General features: G+C 37.8%; 1 pseudogene; it reads right to left on the minus strand.

Annotated features, from left to right (window-relative positions):
* Positions 1-884: 884 nt before the first annotated feature.
* LOC128664651 (BSD domain-containing protein 1-like) lies at positions 885-2,436 on the minus strand (annotated as a pseudogene).
* Between the last annotated feature and the right edge of the window lie 4,327 nt (positions 2,437-6,763).

A 6,763-nucleotide genomic window follows, 5' to 3' on the forward strand; every position in this document is an offset into this window, starting at 1 on the left:
TTCTTTCTTTTACATAATGTAGAAAACATTTAGCCACATTTCATATGTAATTGTTTGTTAAACGTCTATAAAGCATTTGTGCATGTCATGAAAAAATAAGAAGAGTACATAGGGAAATAGTTGTCAACATTTTGCATATATATATACATTCAAAAATGTTTTAATAATTCATTTCCATGTCCAAGAACTTCAACATTAAAAAAATCCTGTGCAGCTGAACCATTTGTAACAGGGCCATTTGTTTAAGAGGTCAAATGTTTTAAAAGAGAAAAGTCCAAAAGTCCATTTCTGTTGGTTTAGATTATGGGGTCCATTTTTCACATACTGGATGGACAAATGCGAACATCTCTGAACTTGTCTGCCCAGCATCACAGCTGCTGGTATTTATCATTGCACAAGCTGTGGTCGGCTTTCAGTCACCCAAGGAGGACAAGTTTGGGGGATTGAAACCCCCCAGCTAAGAATTGGAATACAGGTTAAAGGGGCTTGAAACCCAACATTTTCTCTAATGATTTAGGTAGAACATACAATTTTTTTATTTTTATTTTTTATTTATTTTTTTCCTTCTTTTTTGTAATAGATTATGCTGCAATGTTTATTTATAATGAGTATCACTATACAATTACTCAGAGTAGTCCTCTACCCACCGTTTTACGGTCCATCACAATGAATCTGTCATCCTGTATCCAGCAGCAGTAGGATTAGTATATGTTCACATTCTCAGTACTGACTGGACAGACAGTTTGCGGACAGCATTAAATAAAGAGTAGTATGGCAATGTATAGCCCCCTGGCAGAATAGTATCTACAAAGAGAAAGCAACTAAACGCATAGCAGGACAGGTTCCCCAAACAAAGATGGGATTGTGCACATATACGGACATGCTCATCTACACAACAAAGGATGTTGGTAGTTGCACAACTCCCGCCTCATTTACCTATCGGATCAAGATACTGCTGCATTTGAACAGCGAGAGACTCTCATAACCTTAAAGCACAAGGTTTTGTTAGTAACCCTCACCATCCTAAACTAGACATTTGACAGACCCCGTTTCAAGCATAGTTTTGTGCTGCAACGTACTGGTACTGGTCATGGAGGGGTTAATCAAATCCTAAAGCTTGCTCAATTTATGATTAACCCCTACAGTGCCAGTGCGGTCCAGAAACCTGCTTCTGAACTTCTCTCCTGCTCACACTCATGCAGTGTAGTCTGGTGGCTGCATAAACCAGAGAAACTTGCTTTGATTGCTGAGTGGGCATGGAAGGCAATGGTGGTGACAGGAGGAAGATAAAGGCTCAGGCTTTTTCTGTAGTGTCTAAGGTCATAGAGCAGTGAAACCTCATCAGCCTTTTACCAGAATTATTCACAGTTCTCCCAGTCTTCGTCTTCCACCTCTCCAGATATCTCTACTCGAGACAAGGCCTGTTGAACCTCCTCCTCCATCATGTCAAAATCCTTCTCCCAGTCCTCACTGACGTCTGTGCTAGAACCCTTTTGCCCATTGTTAGAAGGAGTTGATTTACCGCTATCACTGTTTAATTCAAATACCCTCAAGTCAGAAGGTGGGTCCTCTTTCTGTGGTACCACCCGTGCAGGTATTTTAGACACTGACTGTTCAGCAGAAACTTGTGTGGAGATTTCCTGTGACTTTGTTTCAAGCAGTTCCTGGGTACCCGTGACAGGGATGGCACTAGACTCTATGGGAGTGGCTGAACTCTGGTAATCTGGATTAAAAATCTGAGTTACAGGGGATACACTCTCACTACTCTCAGAGGGGCTTGTGGCACAAGGGGGTTCTCTGGTTTGCTCATTCTGCTCTTCAGAAGTTACTTCAACATGGAGAATGGGAATAACCGATTCTGCTGTCCTATGCGTCTCTTCTAAATTTAAACCTGGAGTCGAGGTCAGTTCTGTCATTTCCTCCTCCTCTAAATCCCACCCAGGCTCTTCGGAATGTACACTCTGTTCTGCTCTTTGTTTCAGGGCATCCCTTCGTGCCTCCTCCTGCTCAAGCTGATGCACTTTATAGAAATATCGCTGCCAGAACTCTGAATGAGACACAGCCGCAGGTACCATTTTGGTGTAAAGAGAGCGAATCGATGGGCTTGTCACCAAGAGCTCAAAAATTTCTGCTTTACGTTCCTCATGATCCCAGTGTGTGAGCCATAAGTCAAATTGTGCAGGAGATCCATCAGGCTCATTGCAGTAAGTAGCTGGGTGCTATCATAAGGTTCTGTGGTTCCAGAGGGAGTTGCCATAAGTGTGATGACATCACAGTCAATAGTTTTGTCAGGTGACGGAGCAAAGGTGTCAGAGATCACTCCAAAAATATCAGAAATACCTTTCTTCATGATCCCTCCACTGCCAGCTTTTCCTTGACCACACTGGCCGTGGCTGCAATAGTACAGGCTGTGTCATGCTGAACAACACAAGTGAATTCCGGTCATATTCAAAGCATGTTACAGGGTCTGAGGTCCAATAAACAACAGGTTAATAGGGTGTTGTTATCAAATACGTAACAGGTTACTGGAAGTCTGGGACCCAACGCTCAGACAGAGAGCTGTTTATTGAGGCTTTGATGACAGATTTACACTCACTGGGTTACAGAATACTGACATAACCCACTCACGGGCGATTTAATTGTGCATGGAGTCAGTGCTGAGAACAACACGGCAGGTTGTACATTTCTGTTTACCTTCCCTGCAAAGTATCACGATCAGATTATTTCTCGCATGAATGATCGTGTCTGAACCTAGAATGCCCCCTCCACAACCCACTTCTGCATCCCTCACTCCAGAACATACAATTTTAAACAACTTTCCAGTTTACTTTTATTTTTAAATTTGCTTCATTCTCTTGGTATCATTTGTTGAAGCAGCAGCAATGCACTACTAGTTTCTAACTTAACACATGGGTGAGACAATGACAATCAGTATATATATGCAGCCACCAATCAGCAGCTAGAACCTAACCTTTGCTGCTCCTACACTTTCATAGATAAACCTTTCAGCAAAGGATAACAAGAGAAGAAAGCAAATTAAATAATAGAAGTAAATTGGAAAGTTGTTTAAAATATTATGCTCGGTCTAAATCACGAATGTCTAATTATGACTTTACTGTCCCTTTAAGAAGCAGCTGTTTCATGCAAACCTGCAGCCGAAGGTGCTCTAAAAATGCATTTGTAGCTTCTTCAAAAATTATGAAAAAACAACATTGTGCAAAGGGACTATGTGATAATCAATTGTTAAACACACAGTCAAAGTTACATTCCTAGAGCACAGTGATACAGCCCAACATGACAATTCAACCTGTGACTGGAGCATATGCATGTATGCTTCCAGCTCAGTTGCTCGCCAGCTCAATCTTCATCTTGAGTGGCATCGAAAAACAATTAAAAATATAAACATTTCTTTCAATATAAAGCAGTTGATCACTTTGTGATACACCCTACAATGCTCTAAAAAAACAGAGCATTTTGGTGTCAATCACATTCCTTTAGAAAGAGTTTTTCTAATACATTTTCTACAAAACTCACTATTATTGTCTGTATGGATTTTTGCAAATAACTAATTTGATCACCTTTTCTAAAGTATTTTGATTGAACCCATAGTCTATGAGGAGTTTTGTAGAGATATCGTTAGATAAACTTTTCTACAAGATTGTAAGAAACCTCTTTATTTTTACACTATAATGCCCCTTTAAAGGGACAGGAAAGTCCAAATTAACTTACATTATTCAGATAGGTCATGTCATTTTGAAAACACTTTTAAATTCATTTTTTTTTTCAAATGTACTTTTGTTCTTTTGGTATTTGTTGTTGAAAAGAATATTTACATATCCTACACTAGTGGGAGCTAGCTGGTGATTGGTGCCTGTACATATTTATTTCTTGTGATTGGCTGACTAGATGTGTTCAGATAGCTCTCAGTAGTGCATTGCTGGTCCTTCAGCAAAAGAATATCAAAGACATGAAGCAAATTTAATAATAAAAGTCAAAATTATATGAATCCTGAAATAAATAAATTGGGTTTCATGTCCCTTTAACATTGGCCCTCTGATACAGTGGGATATAACCCATTTTTATATGTTTTATCATGATTATATATATATATACGTGTGTTTGTAAATGCAGAAACTTATATTCTGTAGGTTTATATGAATGTCAGATTTTCTTTTGTGTTTGAAATGTGTATGAATTTAATTAATATTTTCAGGATTTAAAAAAAAAAAAATATATATATATATTTTTGTACAGTTAATTGCGCTTTTTAAACTTTTCAGATATATCATACCGATACTGACTTCTGTCACATGTAAGAAAATGGAAGACAGTAGTACTGACCTTTATAACCAATTAATTAGCCTTTGCTATACTGCTCGTAAATGTCTATACCTTGTACTAATGGAGATCAGGAAGAGCATTGGACTTTCTGGAATTGTATCACCTTAATAAAGATTAAGGACTAGATTACTAGTGGAGCACAACGTTTGTGCGCAAGTGATAAGGGGTTTATCGCGGGAGTTTGCACATGTTGGGCTTACTGCTCATATTACGAGTGTAAGACAAACGTGAACACTTGAGTAAAATCGCGATTTACCCTAGAATGATTACCGCAACTCTTGTTAACTGTTTTGCAAAATTAAAAAGTGTCAAAAAGCACCTTAAAATACATTACAAAATACAGCTACACTCATAATAACACAATCTAATAAAAATTATTGCACACAAGTTATAAAGGCAGATGTTAGAAAAAAAGGGCAGGCAAAAGGCTTTAACATAGATATACATCCATATACTGTACATATATATATATACATACAGTATATGTCTATATATGTCTACATATGTATTTATATGTAGCCTGGATTGGCTACACAAAGTAAGGCAAGTGGAAGTTGGAATTTGGCTGCTTAAAAACAATTGTAGAAAACAAGATGTTAATTTAAAAAAAAAAAAAATGTTTAGACTTAGCTATTTTGGTTTTCAATAGAAGACAATCAATAGAAATGTCTTGTAATTACAAGGTATTTACCATCCCTTTAAAAGGATACTATTAAAGTATTTTTATTGTTGCCTCTAAAAGAGTGTGTGTTAAACTACTAATAAGGAGGAGGAGAAAACATATGGAAACATTCTGCATTCATGGATAAGGATTGAAGCAATTCTGCTCAACTTGTAATATCAGCACAATGAAAAAGGCTTGCAAAAAGACAATATCGCTTGCGCAAAACCGTTTGCGCCTCCCTTTGTAAGCCTTCCTGTTAGTGTAGAGGAGCACTAGCAGGAGGAGGGAGGACCAACCTTTGCCCTACTTTGCTATGTGATCTGTGGAAAACACTAGCAGGCAGGGTAAAGTTTGTACTTAATGATACCTGCAGAGAGGTCCAAGCTGAAGGTTAAACAGGAGCTATTTGTTGCACTGTCCAGCATAGCTTACAACATTTTTGGCTAGGTATTATGGACTCGGGAGTAGGGATGGGCAAATGTTTTGCAACATTAGAAAAATGAAAATAATTTTAACACATTTGTTTGTTCTAATCGAATTTCGAATGTTTGTACAACATTCTAACATTCGTTTAATGTAATAGTATTTAGAATGCTTTCTTTAAATGTAATATTCTATTCAAACTTTTGTAATAATTCGATTCAAATTATGCAATATTCTAATTCGAAAAAATTAAATTTATATATTTGTTTTAGTGGACATTCAATCTAATTATGAAATTCAAAATTGAAAGTGACATTCGAAAACTGTAAATAGCATTCAATTACAAAAATTTTAAGAACATTCGTTGTTATCAACATTCAATTATGTAAATCGAATTTCTACATTAGTTCTAACATTCCAGTTTGAATATAAACAAATTCACCCATCCCTACTCGGGAAGTCAAGAGGGGCTGCCAACATTTTGGTGGTGGGGCCATGTTGGAAAGGCGAGAGGTTGCGGTGCATAATGGCGGCATTATGAGCATGTCTGGGTAGTCGTGGGAGTGACTGGGTGGTCTGTGGGCATGTGGTCTGCAAATAAGGTCTTATCGCTGCCTCAGAGGGATAGCGGGACAGAGTTCAGATATAGGGACTGTCCCTCTCAAATGGGGACAATTGGGAGGTCTGATGGAGTAAATAGAGAAAGCTGTCAGCTCTGCAACCATAATACATACAAATGTTGCTGCTGGCTGCTTCAAAATACATAGTTATAGGAGCCTTGCCACTGCTCTACCTGGTGCCCCATGCAGTAAATTAGATTGCCTACCATAAAAAAATTGCCCCTGTGGGAAACTAGTTTGTGTGAACTTAAAAGGTGAAGAAAAAAACAAACATATTTTACAACTTAAAACATTCTGCTGCATGTGGCACTATATATATATATATATATATATATATATATATATATATATATATATCCTACCACTACAATACTTTACCACACAGCAGTTATTTTGCTTAGCTTCCCAGTGCCACTGCCTATCAGTAACAGCCCAGTGCCACTGCCTACCAGTCACAGCCCAGTGCCACTGCCTACCAGTAACTGTCCAGTGCCACTGCCTACCAGTATCTGCCCAGTGCCACTGCCTACCAGTAACTGCCCATTACCTGTATTTAAATACTATTAGTAAGAAAAATTAACTGGTACTGAGAAACTATATATATGCATTCAAATTTTGATTCTTCTAGATTTTGATTAATGGGCATCAACATTAATTTAACAATCATTTTAATAAAGCATTGAAACAGTAGTATGTCCTGAAGAACCTCTACAGT

The sequence above is a fragment of the Bombina bombina genome, chromosome 6, assembly GCF_027579735.1.
Source record: "Bombina bombina isolate aBomBom1 chromosome 6, aBomBom1.pri, whole genome shotgun sequence".
NCBI classification, from domain to species: Eukaryota; Metazoa; Chordata; class Amphibia; order Anura; family Bombinatoridae; genus Bombina; species Bombina bombina.